At 38.0% G+C, this 16,209-nt stretch overlaps 1 non-coding gene across 1 annotated transcript; it reads right to left on the bottom strand.

Moving 5' to 3' along the window:
- Positions 1-292: 292 nt before the first annotated feature.
- Positions 293-397, bottom strand: LOC115856498 (U6 spliceosomal RNA). Its single transcript, XR_004040870.1, has one exon. It is a non-coding gene; the product is annotated as a U6 spliceosomal RNA (small nuclear RNA).
- Between the last annotated feature and the right edge of the window lie 15,812 nt (positions 398-16,209).

Raw genomic sequence — 16,209 nt, 5'->3', positions numbered from 1 at the left:
CACCATTATCTACCTGTTCACTCAAGTCATCTTCATTACATCTTTGAGCAAAAGAGCACCTTATCTAGAAGATAATTTAAAATCTAAATGCTTATCAAAAAATGCACCCTCCACTCCACCCCAACTAACTGAGCTAGTTCAGGCCACTTTGGTCTCTCACATGGGTCTCAAGACCTTTTCTTCCCCCAGTTTTATTGAGATATAATTGACATACATCACTGTATAAGTTTAAGGTGTACAGCATAAGGTTTGATATAGATACAATAAAAAGCTGAAAAAGAAAAATTTCCTTAAAAATATGAACCCCTTCACAAATTTTCATGGCATCCTTGTGTGGAGGCCATGCTAATCTGTATCACTCCATTTTAATGTTCTGCCCAAACCCGCACTGGTTGGCTGGTTCCCTTACTACTTCATAAGGCCCTTCATGGCTCTCCATCCCCTACTTAACAAAGGCCATGATCTTTTTTATGTAGCACAGAATTTCCTCCAGGGTCTGATCTTTCCTTATCTCTTTAACAATGCTCAGTTGTTTACCTTTCCTAGTCCTTGAACAAGTTCAAGTTCTCTCACCTCCTCTGAGCCTGCTATTCTTTTGTAAAAATAGCCATCCTAATCTCTCGAAAAGTTGAAATGAAACAAAAAAGTTGCCCTGAGGTTTAAAAGAAATATACTTTAAACAATACACAGGAAGAAAGCTAAACCTTGAAAATCAATTTCCCCTAATCATGTGTGCTGCAAATAGCCTTCCTGACCTTCATATGCTGTGCATGACATCGAAAGGAGTCAGGCAATTAGTTGTGAATTCCTTCAAGTTTCCTTTTTTTAATTATTTTTTAATTTAAAAATCAAATGGAAAATGTATATTTTGGTGAACTAGGGTGTTATTTTTTTGAAGGATGATTAGACAGCACAGTGAAGGCTGCTAAATGCACTGAACCTCTAGAATGTGATTTTTGTTTTTGTTTTTCTGTGTGGGCTTCTTTTGTTTCTGTTTTGGTAGACTTCGAATTTGATTGTTGGAAGAATGAACATCATTGTTTTCTTCTGGAGGGAAGCTCTTGACGGGAGTTTCTTTTCCCCCCAAATTGATATAGGTATTAAAATTTGGTGCTTATAAGGAAAGACTTTAAAAAATGAATAGCAATGCTTTCGATTAAAATTACAAATGAGAAAAAAAAATACACAATCAAGGGCTTACTGTACCCATCACTCCTTTTTACCTATATCTATCTACCTAGATATTTATTGAATACTTACTAAGTGCTAGGCACTTTGCGGGACACAAGACAGAGGGAATACAGAAAAATAGATTGAATAACATGACCTTTACCTTCCCCAAGCTCATTACAATATAGTTTCTCAACCACTACCTTTAAGGACTAGATAATCTCTAATGTTAAGAGCAAATCAGGGGGTCCCCAGAAGTTCAGACCGGGCTGCCCCCCCAGGCACCACCACATCCCAGCGCCTCTCAAAAAATTCCTAAGCCCAGTTGCAGGAAATTTTTATATTTGCAACTAAAATTTGATTCTAGATGTTTTAAGAAATTAACTAATTGAGATAATTGTTTAGACGAATCAAGGTTAAACAAAGGAGAAAAAACAAAGTTGGTACACTTATTCCAGTTTCCTTAAATTATTTTAGAAAATTAATTTTTCAACTTCCTATAGGCATCATCAAAAGTTTCCTCTAAAATAATTGGTAAACTGGGGGTGGGGTGGGGTGGAGTGTCCTATTTTTTAGTTTTAGTCTGTCTCATAATTCTTAATTACTTTCTAATTACAAACATATGCATGCCCTTAAATTCAAACAATTGAGAAGTGTGTGAGACAAAAAAATATAAGTCCTTCTCTATACTCTGATGTTACCCACAAAGATAAAACCGCTGCTAAGTTTTTCCATGCTTCTATCAATGTGTCTATCTGTGTGTGTAGACAGTTTTTTTAAAAATGGGAATCATTTTGCACAATTTGTTAATTTCTTATTTAACAAGCAAGTCTTTTTAAATTTAATTTTTAGTTTATCAAAGCTATGCATATATAGTTTTTTATAAGTAGTATAAAAGTCAAATAATTTGACTACTAAAAATCGTTTCTAGGGCTTCCCTGGTGGCGCAGTGGTTGAGAGTCCGCCTGCCGATGCAGGGGACGCGGGTTCGTGCCCCGGTCCGCGAGGATCCCATATGCCGCGGAGCGGCTGCGCCCGTGAGCCATGGCCGCTGAGCCTGCGCGTCCGGAGCCTGTGCTCCACAACGGGAGAGGCCACAACGGTGAGAGGCCCGCATACCGCAAAAAAAAAAAAAAAAAATCGTTTCTAATCATTTATAACACATTCACATGGTTTAAAATTTTAAAAGTACAGTGGTATATGCTATGAAAAATCTCTCTTCCACCTCAGTCCCTGAGACACCCAAATCTACTCATGGCAACAAATGACATTAATTTTTATACATCCTTCATGTGTGTACAAATATATACACACCCACATACCCTTTGAAGACCTTTTTATATATAAAGGGCTTCCTCAGTTTCTTATATAGCTATGTGGTATTACATTGTATAGACATGCCTTTATTTAATCAGTCACCTGATTTGTTTAGTCAGACCTTTAGAGTGTTTCTAATTCTTCCTCTAAAAATAATCTGCTAAGAGTAACCTCAAATATATATTGTTTTGCTGATATGTGGGTAATCTATGGAATAAATTCCTAAAAGTGGAGTTGTGGGTCAAATTTTTCACAGGTTAGGTTTTCTGGGAAGCAGATTCTGGGACAGAAATTTAGAGTTCAAGGTGTTTGTTTATTAAGGAGTGCCCTTGGGTTCAACATCTGCGGAAGGGAGAAGGAGGAAGTGGGATTGAGCAGAAGGAGAAGTTGAGCTTTGAAGGTACCCCATGCAGCCTCAGCCAACCCCACAGGGGAGCTGTGGAGCTGAAATGACCTACCAGAATTGGCCCACATCGGGTGGAAAAGGCTTTTATACCCCTTCCTCCATCAGTGGGCTGCCCCAAGAAGGCACTGACTTTAGATGGGGCAACTCTTCGCAGCCGAGGCAAAACTTGCAAGGGCTGACAATTGAAGATTGTCAGCTGACAGATCTTCCAGCAGCTGGGACAAGACCTTCCTTGAAAGGGGATATCTGGGAGGCCCATCTCCATGTCCAACCGAAAAGGGTATGTGACTTTGGTAGATTTTGCCAAATTGCCATACCCATTTATACTTCCACCAGCAACATATGAGAATGCCTGTTTACCCATATCCTCCCCAACACAGAATTTTATCAAACTTCTGGATCTTTGCCAATCTGATTAGGTGAAACATGATGTCTTGGTGTAGGTCTAATTTTCTTTTCTTTTATTCTGAGGGAAGTTCAACTTCTTTTTGTCCTTTTTTTTCTTTCCTTTGAACTATCTGTTTATATCCTTTGCATATTTTCCTATTGGGATAATTTTTTTTTTAAAGTAATTTGTAGGAACTCTTAGTGTTAAAGAAATTAGCCATACTCTCGCCACATACCCTCCCAATATAACCATATATCAATAATATTTGATTAAATTAACATTTTGTGTTTCCATCATTATGACCTTTCCTTTCTTATAGCATTTCTGGTTTGTTTAGTTTTTTTTTTTTAAGATGTTGGGAGTAGGAGTTTATTAATTAATTAATTAATTTTTGCTGTGTTGGGTCTTCGTTTCTGTGCGAGGGCTTTCTCTAGTTGTGGCAAGCGGGGGCCACTCTCCATCGCGGTGCACAGACCTCTCACTATCACGGCCTCTCTTGTTGCGGAAGACAGGCTCCAGACGCGCAGGCTCAGTAGTTGTGGCTCACGGGCCTAGTTGCTCCGCGGCATGTGGGATCCTCCCAGACCAGGACTCGAACCCGTGTCCCCTGCATTAGCAGACAGATTCTCAACCACTGTGCCACCAGGGAAGCCCCATTTCTGTTTTTCCTATAGTTAATACTTTACTCATTTCTTAACTTTGCTTAGTTTTGTATGTGTCTATCACTAATTCCTCTTTCATCCCTTCCACGATGTACCACTGTAGTGTGTGCTACCAACATCTCTTGCCTGAATTATTGGGATAATTGCTTCTTTATTAGGCAATTACTAGGCAATCCAATTGCCTCCTTATTATAGTAAGTCCCCTACATACGAGCCTTCAAGTTGTGGACTTTCAAAGATGTGAACATGCGAACGTTTATTCAAGAGGTTGGATAGAATTGAATCCAGCAAGGAACCAGAACCTGTGCCGTCAACGTCAGGCGTGAGGGATATTGCAGCTTGCCCTCTGTCTCCTGTTGCTGATGATCCCTCAGCTCTACCATCTCCCACCTCCTCTCCCTCCTCCAGTCAGTAACTCTTCTTGCCTGTTCACTTGATGCCAGCCCCTGTATGCCAGCTGTTGTACTGTACTGCTGTACTTTTCAATGCACTGTACTGTAAGATTAAAAATGTTTTCTTTATTTTTTGTGCTTGTTTTTTTTATGTATTATTTGTGTGAAAAGTATTATAAACCTATTACCGTACAGTACTACATAGCTGATTGTGTTTGTTGGGTACCTAGGCTAACTTTGTTGGACTTATGAACAAATTAGACTTGTGAACTCGCTCTTGGAACAGAACTCATTCGTATGTAGGGGACTTACTGTATCTCCCTGTTTCCACCCTTATCTGCCTATAGTCTATTCTCCCAAAGCAGCCAGAGTGATCCTTTTAAAATGTAAGCCAATCATTTCACTCCTACAATGGCTCTCCATTTCCCTCAGAGAAAAGCCATTTTCTTCAGTGATCTGCAAGGCTGTGCATGACACATCCCCCACCACGCACCTCTCTGACCTCATTTTCTACTACTGCTCTGGCATCTCTCCCCCTCATGTTTCTTCACCTCCACTGGCAGTTCCCTCTGCCTAGAAGGTTCTTCTGCCAGATAGCCACATGACTAATTCCCTAATTCCAATCCTTTCCAGTACAATTCTTGGGTCTTACCTGAAGTGGCACTTTACAGTGAGGTTTATTCTCACCATCGTATTTTAAATTGTCATATACACGCTACCCCCCTCCCCACCTAGAGCAATTTTAATCTTCCTCACCCTGCTTTACTTTTTCTTTTTTAATAACATTTACTGCCTTCTAATATAGAATTTATTCTTTATTATATTATCTTACTCCCTGTGCTAGAATGAAAGCTCCATGAGGATAGTGTTTGTGGGTCAAGGTGAATATTCAATAAATATTTATTGTGAATTAATATCTTTTTTCTTTATATGTTCCAACTCATCAGAAAAGCTATTTTTGTGCGTCTTGGAACCCCCTGTCTTTACCTTTTGTTTTGTTGGCCTCCTGTACATCTGTTATTCATGAACTTGCCTTCATTTTCAATTTGAGAATCCCCTTCACCTCTCTGCTATGGTAGATCTCCTAGTACCTAGACCCTTGTCTTCTTTATTGCTTTTCTCCCTCTTTTTCATGAGCATTTCCTTTTTCTTAGTTTATTCTTTCTTTTTGGTGGTAGCTTTCTAAGAAAGAACGCAAAGCTTCTGAGATTTTATATGTCAGGAATTGTCTTTCATCTGGCTGTAAGCTTAATTGATAGCATGACTAGGTATAGAACTCTAAATTAGAAACAATTTTCCTTGAAGATTTTTGAGACATTATACCACTCTCTTCTAGCTTCCAGTGTTGGTCTCAAGAAGTGAGATGAAACTTTAGTTCTTGATCTTTCATATGTTTTTTCTCTCTGAAAGTTCTTGGGTCTCCTTTTTTCCCCAGTGCATGATATGTCATGTTGTGGGCCTTTTTCTTATTTAATCTGCTGGCCACTCAGTAGGTCCTTTATCAGGAGACTTGAGTCCTTTAGTTCTAATAAACTTTGATTTGTTTCTTTGATAATTCCTCCTGTCTGTTTTCTCTGTTCTCTCTAGAATTTCTTCAGGTGTGGGATCTCTTTTCAAAAAACACTCAGCAGATTGGTGTCTAGATTCTATTTATTAGACATAATTTGCACAATAGTACAGAAAGAGAACTGAAAGAAACAACATAATCCAGGATTTAATAACACATGAAATCCTCATCAAGAGACAGAATCAGTAGGCTATCACTTTCTAAGAATAGCTGAGCTAAAGGTGTCTCTTGCGCCAAACAGGAAGTCATCTCCCCTTTCAAGTCTCTCCAGATATCCTAAAACCTAGAATAGTACCTAGCACGTTGTGGGAAATTGGTAAATATTAATTGAATGAATAGATGTCCTTCACAAGTATTTGCACTTAAGTACATTCATTAGATAATAGAAAATAAACACTGCACACACACCCCAAGCAGCATTATCTCTGGAGAGTCCCTAATTTTTATCCCTTAAAACATTTAAAATAATGAAGATCTAATATTTACATTTTTTATCACATTTACTTCTCTATCAACCTGGAGTCACAATTCACATTCACTCTGGAGAAAAGGGAGCTATTTTGCTACAATACAAAAGTATCATTTTTGATATTTCAAAATTTCAATATCATTTTGATGTTTGACATTGTCAAAAATTTAGTATACAGGTTTTTTTTTTAATTTTGTTGTTGGCTGCACTGGGTCTTTGTTGCTGTGCTCGGGCTTTCTCTAGTTGCGGTAAGCCGGGGCTACACTTTGTAGCCGTGCGTGGGCTTCTCATTGTGGTAGCTTTTCTTCTTTGCAGAACATGGGCTCTAGGCATGTGGGCTTTAGTAGTTGCAGCATGCGGGCTCAGTAGTTGCGGCACCCGGGCCCCAGAGTGCGCAGGCTTCGCTAATTGTGGCGCGCGGGCTCAGTAGCTGTGGCTTGAGGGCTCTAGAGCACAGGTTGAGTAGTTGTGACGATGGGCTTAGTTGCTCCGTGGCATGTAGGATCTTCCCAGACCAGGGATCAAACCCGTGTCCCCTGCATTGGCAGGCATATTCTTAACCACTGGACCACCAGGGAAGTCCTAAAGTTTTTTTATTAAGTGCTGGATATTTTCCAAGTTGAGGGGCTTAGAAATAAGCCAAGAAACTATGATACTGTTCCTTTTTCCCCAAATCAAACTTCCTTTCATTTTTCTTCATGGATATCATATGATTTTGTCACATGATGAGGAAAAAAGCCAAGTGACTATGACTTTATTTTTTCTTTTAGGAAATCAAGACAAATACCCTCAAGGAATCCACAGCTTTCCCAGCATGGTATAGAATGGTATTTGAAACACAAGGTAGGTGAATTAGGTCCAGTATCAGTTGGCTTTGAGGATGCCCAGGGTTTGCCGTTTCCATTTTTGTTTGCTTTGCACTATAAAATATGAATAAACCGTGAACTATGATTGACCTCTCTTTCTTTTACTTTCTGTTTTTACTTCTGCTGATATGCCTTACTCAATGGCATGTAGAAATACAGGTCCTTAATATCTCATAGCCACCCTTAAGAGCTAAGAACAAGTGAGAGGGTAGAACTTGATTCTGAATGGAGAAGAATTCTGCTTTACATAATCACACCACCCCAAAACTAGAAAATAGTACTTAAATGATGGATAGATACACCTTCTAAGATCAAACCCAGGAGATATTCTGATTGCTAATAAAGACCTTAAAACCATTCAGTAATTTACATGTATATTTGCATTAACATTATTTTTACGTTAAAGTATGTATTCTAATATTAAGCCATCTATTTGTCTATATAGTTTTCCAAGAAATTGTTTATTATACTTGCTATAAACAGTTGTGAGTTTCACCCAGGGGGCTAAATTCTTATGTAACGTGTGTCAATTTGAATCCTTGGAGAAGCAGGCAGCAAGATGAAATCTGATGTATAAGGGATTCATTGGGGAGAATGCTTATGAAAGACAGAGGGGAAAGGAGAAGGGGCATATAGGGAGAGTGAGGCAGGTCTAACACCTGTAACAGGAGAGAGGGAAGGAAGGATTGTGTGGGAAGAGCCTCAAACCATAGAGCAATTCTGAGAAAATCTCACCCAGGCCAATGGGAAGTCCCTGAGCTGAAGTTGCCAGTTAAAGGAATCCTGCTTTGTGTAGGAATGGACTGGTTCTTACACCCTGCTGTGCTCATTGGCTGGGAGTAGCCTAGAGGAGGTATGGCCTGACCCAAAAGCATGAGAGCCAAAAGTGTGTCAATTGTCAATCAGCTAGGCTCCCTGCAGCAGAATCTCTTAAAGGGAGATCTGGGTGTGGTACCTCAGTGGCTACCACAGTAAACCTCTTGTTCTGCACAAATCCATTTCTTCATGTATGTTTGGGAAGTAGATTTGCCATGGTTCCTGTGGGCTTATTTTCCTAAGGGGAAACCTAGAAAAGGAAGATTAGTGGGACAAGCTACAGTCTCCCACAACAGCAGTTAATCTCAGGTCACAACTAGTGTTCATCATTTCCCTCCTTCACTATCCGTTCTAAGTTTCTCTTGCTCCCAGCTATTACCTCCATGGGTCATTAGCATGAATCAGGTAAGTGTAGTATATTCAACAGACTATATGTCCCAATTTTAGGAACGTACTTTCCAGTAATATGTTCATGAGGTAGACAATGTGAAAAGTTCCTTCAAGAACTATCCAAAGACCCCATCTTACATGTGTGTTTAAAAATTTGGATCATGCCCTCTTAATTTCTTTTTTTTTTAATTAATTAATTAATTAATTTGTTTTTGGCTGCCTTGGGTCTTCGTTGCTGCATGCGAGCTTTCTCTAGTTGTGGTGAGTAGGGGCTACTTTTCATTGTGGTGCATGGGCTTCTCATTGTGGAGACTTCTCTTGTTGCGAAGCACGGGCTCTAGGCATGTGGGCTTCAGTAGTTGTGGTGTGTGGGCTCAGTAGTTGTGGCTCACAGGCTTACTTGCTCTGCAGCATGTGGGATCTTCCTGGACCAGGGATCAAACCTGTGTCCCTTGCATTGGTTGGCAGATTTTTAACCACTGCACCACCAGGGAAGTCCTGGATCATGCCCTCTTAATTTCTAAACAATTGTGGTGTCTATATTAGCGAGGAAAATAAAGTAGATAGTGAAACACGGGGAATATGAAGAGACCACTGTTTTATTGGAAACCCTTTTTGATTGATTACTAGATATTTATTCTTTTTCAATGGTTCTAATATTATACAATATATTTTACTATTAGAAAATTAAATTTGCTCTACACAGGTAGATTGTACAGTATTTGGTTGAAGGGAAACAAGTGACATGCCATACCTTTGTAGAAGGGTTATATTCTTCTTTATTTTTATTATTAATTCTCTTTAATAATTCTGTGTATTTATAGTACTGAAGTCCCTTAGGCCACTTTCTTTAATTCTCTGGGTCTCAATTCCTCAGCCATAATCTATTATGGTATTTGTCACTACATCATGCAAATTAAATAAGAATAGTATTTATTATAACTAAGTTTTAAAACATCTGTGAGGACTAATTGTTAATACCAGTTAAGTGCCTGGAATATTTTGGCTCAAAACAAATATACTATAGTCATTTTCTTTTTTAGGCAACTTAACAATTATCCTTGCAACATGTTTTTGGTCAGTCTTCATAAATGGCAGAAACTACTTAGAGGAAGATGAAAGCCACAGCTTTTGACTAGCAGTATAAGACATTTTCTTTGTACTTTTGTGCAAATAATTTAAAAGGTAAAAGTAATTGGAATTTCTCACGCATATCACATGGGTATATTAAAATCATTAACATTTAGAACCATTAAAATCTATGCAAGATAAATTGTTCAGTATTTCAAAAGTAACCAAGTACCTGAGAACGGAAAGTTCTTTTTTATAGGAGAATTCTAGCTAATACTTACAGGAGAAATCATAGAATTTTAAATTATGCAGCTCCTAATGAAATAATGGACCTAGGCCATGATAACCAATAGATGCTAAAACCATTAAGAGGAAGGTTGAGTGGAGAACTTTATGATGGATCCATCTACCTGAAAACACTTGAATCTACTGGTCAAAATGAACATCATTAAAAGTAAGACAGCCTTGGTATCCTGGTTGGGATCCTGGAACAGGAAAAGTGCATTCAGTAAAAAACTGAAGAAATCTCAATACTACTGAACTGAGCTTGGATCTGTTGGCCCACCACACAGCAAAACCAACCTACTGACATCAGGTTGTGGTGAAGGAAATTATGGCATTGTTTGCAGGATGCCAAGCAAGGAGAAGGGGCAGCTAATGCTCAAAAGACCGGAACCCCCAAATGGCTTTCAAGGAAGTGTTTTTAAAGGCAATATATGAGGTGAGGATTGCAGCTCATGGACTTTCTTCTGACTGGTTGGTGGTGAAATAACATGGTGATATTTCGGGAATCTTAATAATCATCCCTGGGACTTCCCTGGTGGTGCAGTGGTTAAGAGTCCACCTGCCAATGCAGGGGATACAGGCTCGAGCCCTGGCCCAGGAAGATCCCACATTGCCGTGGAGCAACTAAGCCTGTGCACCACAACTACTGAGCCTGAGCTCTAGAGCCAGCAAGCCACAACTACTGAGCCCACGTGCTGTAACTACTGAAGCCCATGCACCTAGAGCATGTGCCCCACAACAAGAGAAGCCACAACAATGAGGAGCCCGCGCACCGCAACAAAGAGTAGCCCCTGCTCACCGCAACTAGAGAAAGCCCATGCACAGCAATGAAGACCCAACGCAGCCCCAAAAAATCAATCAATCAATAAATTTTTTTAAAAAAGAAAAAAGAATCCATCTGACAATGCAGGGGACACGGGTTCAAGCCCTGGTCCAGGAAGATCCCACATGTCGCGGAGCAGCTAAGCCTGTGCGCCACAACTACTGAGCCTGCGCTCTAGAGCCTGTGAGCCATAACTACTGAGCCTGCATGCCACAACTACTGAAGCCTCCACGCCTAGAGCCCATGCTCTGCAACAAGAGAAGCCACTGCAATGAGAAGCCTACGCACCGCAATGAAGAGTAGCCCCCACTCGCCACAACTAGAGAAAGCCCACATGCAGCAATGAAGACCCAACACAGCCAAAAATAAATAAAATAAAAATAAATTTTTAAAAAAACTTAATTTCTTTCTAAGCTAAAGCATTTAGTCAGCAATACTAACCATTTATTGTTGTGAATCCAACGCTTGCTTGTCCTATTTCTCCACAAGCACGTTAAATATTTCTCTTCCAAGGGACTACTTCTTGACCAGAGGCTAGAAAACCACCCCTTTTTTCCCCTTGCTTACCATCATTATGCCCTAGGTAGGAAGAGTTTCTCAATGAGCAGTAATGAACACAACTCCACAGCCTAGATAAGGCTTTATTTCTGAGTAGCAGTTAAAGTACAGCCACATCCCTTGGGAAGCTGCCTCCATGTCTCCTGAATTAGTTTAGGGATGGGAAATCAGAGCTCAAAATACTTGCTCTAGCTAAGTCACATTAAAAAAATAGTACTTTGCTGTGTTTTAATTTTTTAATTTAAAAAGTGATATATGCACATTAACATTTTTTAAACAGTACTGCAAGGTACAAAATAAAAATAAAGATAGTTCCATTTCTTGATTTATCAACTTTCAACAATATATATTGGTTGCTAATTATGAAAGATACAAAATTTAGCACTCTTAAATTACTTCTCGCTTTTCCTTATTTTCTCTCCCTTCAGTTTTAGTTGTTTTTTTCCAGTAGTTGGCTTTATAACTTTGTTTGTTTATTTATTTATTTATTTATAAATATCTTTATTGGAGTATAATTGCTTTACAATGTTGTGTTACTTTCTGCTGTGCAGCAAAGTGAATCAGCTATATGCATACATATATCCCCATATCCCCTCTCTCTGGAGTCTCCCTCCCACCCTCCCTATCCCACCCATCTGGGTTGTCACAAAGCATTGAGCTGATCTCCCTGTGCTATGCGGCAGCTTCCCCTTGCCATCCATTTTACATTTGGTAGTGTATATATGTCAGTGCTACTCTCTCACTTTTTCCCATTTTCCCCTTCCCACACCCCCATGTCCTCAAGTCCGTTTTCTACATCTGTGTCTTTATTCCTGCCCTGCCACTAGGTTCACCAGTACTGTTTTTTTAGATTCCATAAATGTGCGTTAGCATACGGTATTTGCTTTTCTCTTTCTGACTTACTTCACTCTGTATGACAGACTCTAGGTCCATTCACCTCATTACAAATAACTCAATTTCATTCCTTTTTATGACTGAGTAATATTCCATTGTATATATGTGCCACATCTTCTTTATCCATTCATCTGTCGATGGACATTTACGTTGCTTTCATGTCCTGGCTATTGTAAATAGTGCTGCAATGAACATTGGGGTGCATGTATCTTTTTGAATTATGGTTTTCTCAGGGTATATGCCCAGTAGTGGGATTGCTGGGTCATATTGTAGTTCTATTTTTAGTTTTTTAAGGAACCTCCATACTTTTCTCCATAGGGGCTGTATCAATTTACATTCCCACCAACAGTGCAGCAGGGCTACCTTTTCTCCACACCCTCTTCAGTATTTATTGTTTGTAGATTTTTTGTTGATGGACATTCTTACTGGTGTGAGGTGATACCTCATTGTGATTTTGATTTGCATTTCTCTAACGATCAGTGATGTTGAGCATCTTTTCATGTATTTGTTGGCAATCTTATGTCTACTTTGGAGAAATGTCTATTTAGGTCTTCTGCCCATTTTTGGATTGGGTTGTTTGTTTTTTTGATATTTACCAACATGAACTGCTTGTATATTTTGGAGATTAATCCTTTGTCAGTTGCTTCGTTTGCAAATATTTTCTCCCATTTTGAGGGTTATCTTTTCATCTTCTTTATGGTTTCCTTTGCTCTGCAAAATCTTTTAAGTTTCCTTAGGTCCCATTTGTTTATTTTTTATTTTATTTCCATTACTCTAGGAGGTTGGTCAAAAAAGATCTTGCTGTGATGTATGTCATAGAGTGTTCTGCCTATGTTTTCCTCTAAGGGTTTTATAGTGTCTGGCCTTACATTTAGGTCTTTAATCCATTTTGAGTTTATTTTTGTGTATGGTGCTAGGAAGTGTTCTAATTTCATTCTTTTACATGTAGCTGTCCAGTTTTCCCAGCACCACTTATTGAAGAGGCTGTCTTTCTCCATTGTGTATTCTTGCCTCCTTTTTCAAAGATAAGGTGACCATATGTGTGTGGGTTTATCTCTGGGATTTCTATCTATAACTTTAAATTAGTTCTTTCTTTCTTAATCTCTCAATTCTGGTTTGAAAAATATTTCATTTCACCAGGCTAATGTTTTGTGGGATTGCCATCAATGTCTAGAACAAGACAGGTGCATTATCTAGTGCATTTAAAATACAGCCAATAATTCTATGGAGTTGAAAACTATCAGCATTCTTTAACTAATGGAGCATTTAGTATCAAACTAATAAAAAATTAGCAATAGAAATTATAAAATTTCTAGATTTTGAGAAAAAATATTTTACAATCCTTGTTATAAACTCAGACTCTATGAAATATGAAATCTCATTTATATGAAAATGAATTTTAAAAATTTACCCCAGAATTTATCACCATTTTTATATCTCCTCAACAATTCACTTTTATTAGAGGAGGTAGAATTATTGTAATTCAGCTAGATTAAGTCCCTCTTTATAAATAAATAGTTCTAATTAAATTTTCAAAATAAGAACTTACAGTAATAGTATCAACAACTTTAATTTTGAATAGTACATAGTACTGCTTATCCGATATCAGGGTACATTTGCTAAGCTCTTTGTCATGTGATAACCATAAAAAGTACCAATTTAGATCCTATGGGATAACATCTAAATTAAGATGAAGCAATAGAAATACAAGTGATTATCTAAGAAGGATCCCCAACCACTTCTTGTTCTTTTATCTACAGGAAAAAAATTCTCCCACAAGAGAGAGTTAGGGGAAGATTAGCCCAAAAGGAAATGAAAACCCTGAACTTTCTACACAGATAAAGATGCAAAATAGATGTACTGTGTGCTATCAATCGTTACACCTTTGCAATAGGTCAAAAGGCTGTTCTAAGTAAAATAAGATAAAAAGAGAAAAGCAAAAGTGGGAAATGATCCTCAGTCAATGTTTATATACTGGTTAAATCAGAAACAATATTCCAGAAAGAAATTACTTTTACCTGGTGTGGAGTACTTTATAGTATAAATTCTTATTTTGCTGAGAATTGTATTTAGGATGAAGGAGAATAATAATTCATATTATTATTCATATCTCAAATTTTGCAAATAGTTACAGTCCTAATACTATATCCTGAAAATTTCAGATCTCCTTTGTTTCCCTGTAAAAGCATATTTTGCAGTGCAAGCATGAAAATGCCACCAACTGTTAGTTTTCTAAAAATAAAGTTCAGTCTTTTATCCTGCAAGGATTTTATACATTAGTACTAACTGGAGACTGAAGTATCCACCTGAATTCTGTCAAGAATGTTGGTAGGCCAAGGGGAAAGGCACTCTGAGTTGGCATTTGAAGCAGAGCTAGGTTGTTATCTCTGCTAGTTTTTAACCTCTCTGAGCCTCAGTTTCCTCCTCTGATAGTGAGGATATAATATTATCTGCCATCCTACTTCTCTGGGGAATTTTGAGGATCAGAATGAGATAATGTATCTGAAAATGCATTATCATCTATAAAACAGTATATGAGTATTTATTATTACCTCAATAGATATTCATGGAGAACCTAATATAAGAATAACATATTAAGTAATATGAAAGCAGAGGAAAAGAAATGGATCTTGTCCTCAAGAAGAAAGAGACACTCTGCAACAATAACAACTAGGAGGAGGGAGAAGGGAAGAAGAGAAAGGGAAGGGGAGGAGGTGGAGGACAAAGGAGAAAGAGACATGACCAACATAGTTTATTGTTTTGCTCAGAGCCATATTTGATAGTGTCTTTTGGTCTTCAATACAGGGGTCCTAGAAAAGTAAAAAGGTTTTGCCATAACTTCTCAATGTTCTTCCCTCTACTTTCATGGTGATCATAGTTAATATTTTATTTTATTGTATTTATTATTTTTTAATTAATTTTTATTGGAGTATGGTTGCCTTACAATGTTCTGTTAGCCTCCACTGCACAACAAAATGAATCAGCCATACACATACAGATATCCCCTCCCTTTTGGACTTCCCTCCCATTTAGGTTACCACAGTGCAAAGTTAATATTTTAAAGAAAGGTTAAATGTGTGAATTATTTTATTTAATCCTCACAAAACCCCTCAAGGCAGGTATTATTAATCTTCTTTTATGAATTAGGGAATCAAAGCTCAACATGTTTAAAGTTATTGGTCCAAAGGCCCACACCAGGATCTTCTGACTCCAGGTCCAGTGCTTTGAATTTCCATTTACTGAAGCAATTTCTTCTAACATCTGGTCTTCCAGAAAAATATTATTCCTAATCCTACCTGAAAATTGACAGTTGTGTAATAGCCCAAACTGAAAACAAGCCAAATGTTCACCACTGCATGAATGGACAACCACAAAAGACCCTGAATAGCAAAGCCATCTTGAGAAAGTAAAACAAAGTTGGAGGCATCATGCTTCCTGATTTCAAACTATATTACAAAGCTATAGTAATCAAAACAGTATGATATTGGCATAAAAACAGACACAAAGATCTTTGGAACAGAATAGAGAGCCCAGAAATAAACACATATATGGTCAATTAATTTATGAAAGAGGAGCCAAGAATACACAATGGGGAAAGGACTGTCTCTTCAATAAATAGTGCTGGGAAAATTGGACAGCCACACACTGGATCACTAGCTTATACCACAAAAATTAACTCAAAATGGATTAGAGACTTGAATGTAAGACGTGAAACCATAAAAATCCTAGAAGAAAACAGGCAATAAGCCCCTTGACAGTAGTCTAGGTGATTGTTTGTACGGATTTGACATGAAAAGCAAAGGTAACAAAAGTAAAAATAAACAAGTGATACTACATCAAACAAAAAACTTCTGCACGGCAAAGGAAACCATCAGCAAAACGAAAAGGCAACCTACTGAATGGGAGAAAATATTTGCAAATTGTTTATCTAAAGGGTCAATATCCAAAATATATAAAGAACTCATACAACTCCATAGCAAAAAAAAAAAAGAACAATCTAATTTTAAAATGGTTAGAGGATCTGAACAGACTTTTTTCCAAAGAAGACATACAAATGACCAACAGACACATGAAAGGATGCCCAACATCACTAATTATTATGGAAATTCAAATCAAAACCACAGTGAGGTATCAC

This window comes from Globicephala melas, chromosome 16 (assembly GCF_963455315.2).
Source record: "Globicephala melas chromosome 16, mGloMel1.2, whole genome shotgun sequence".
In the NCBI taxonomy this organism is placed as follows: Eukaryota; Metazoa; Chordata; class Mammalia; order Artiodactyla; family Delphinidae; genus Globicephala; species Globicephala melas.
Note: the sequence above shows the minus strand (reverse complement) of the source record. Positions and strands in the feature narration are given on the sequence as shown.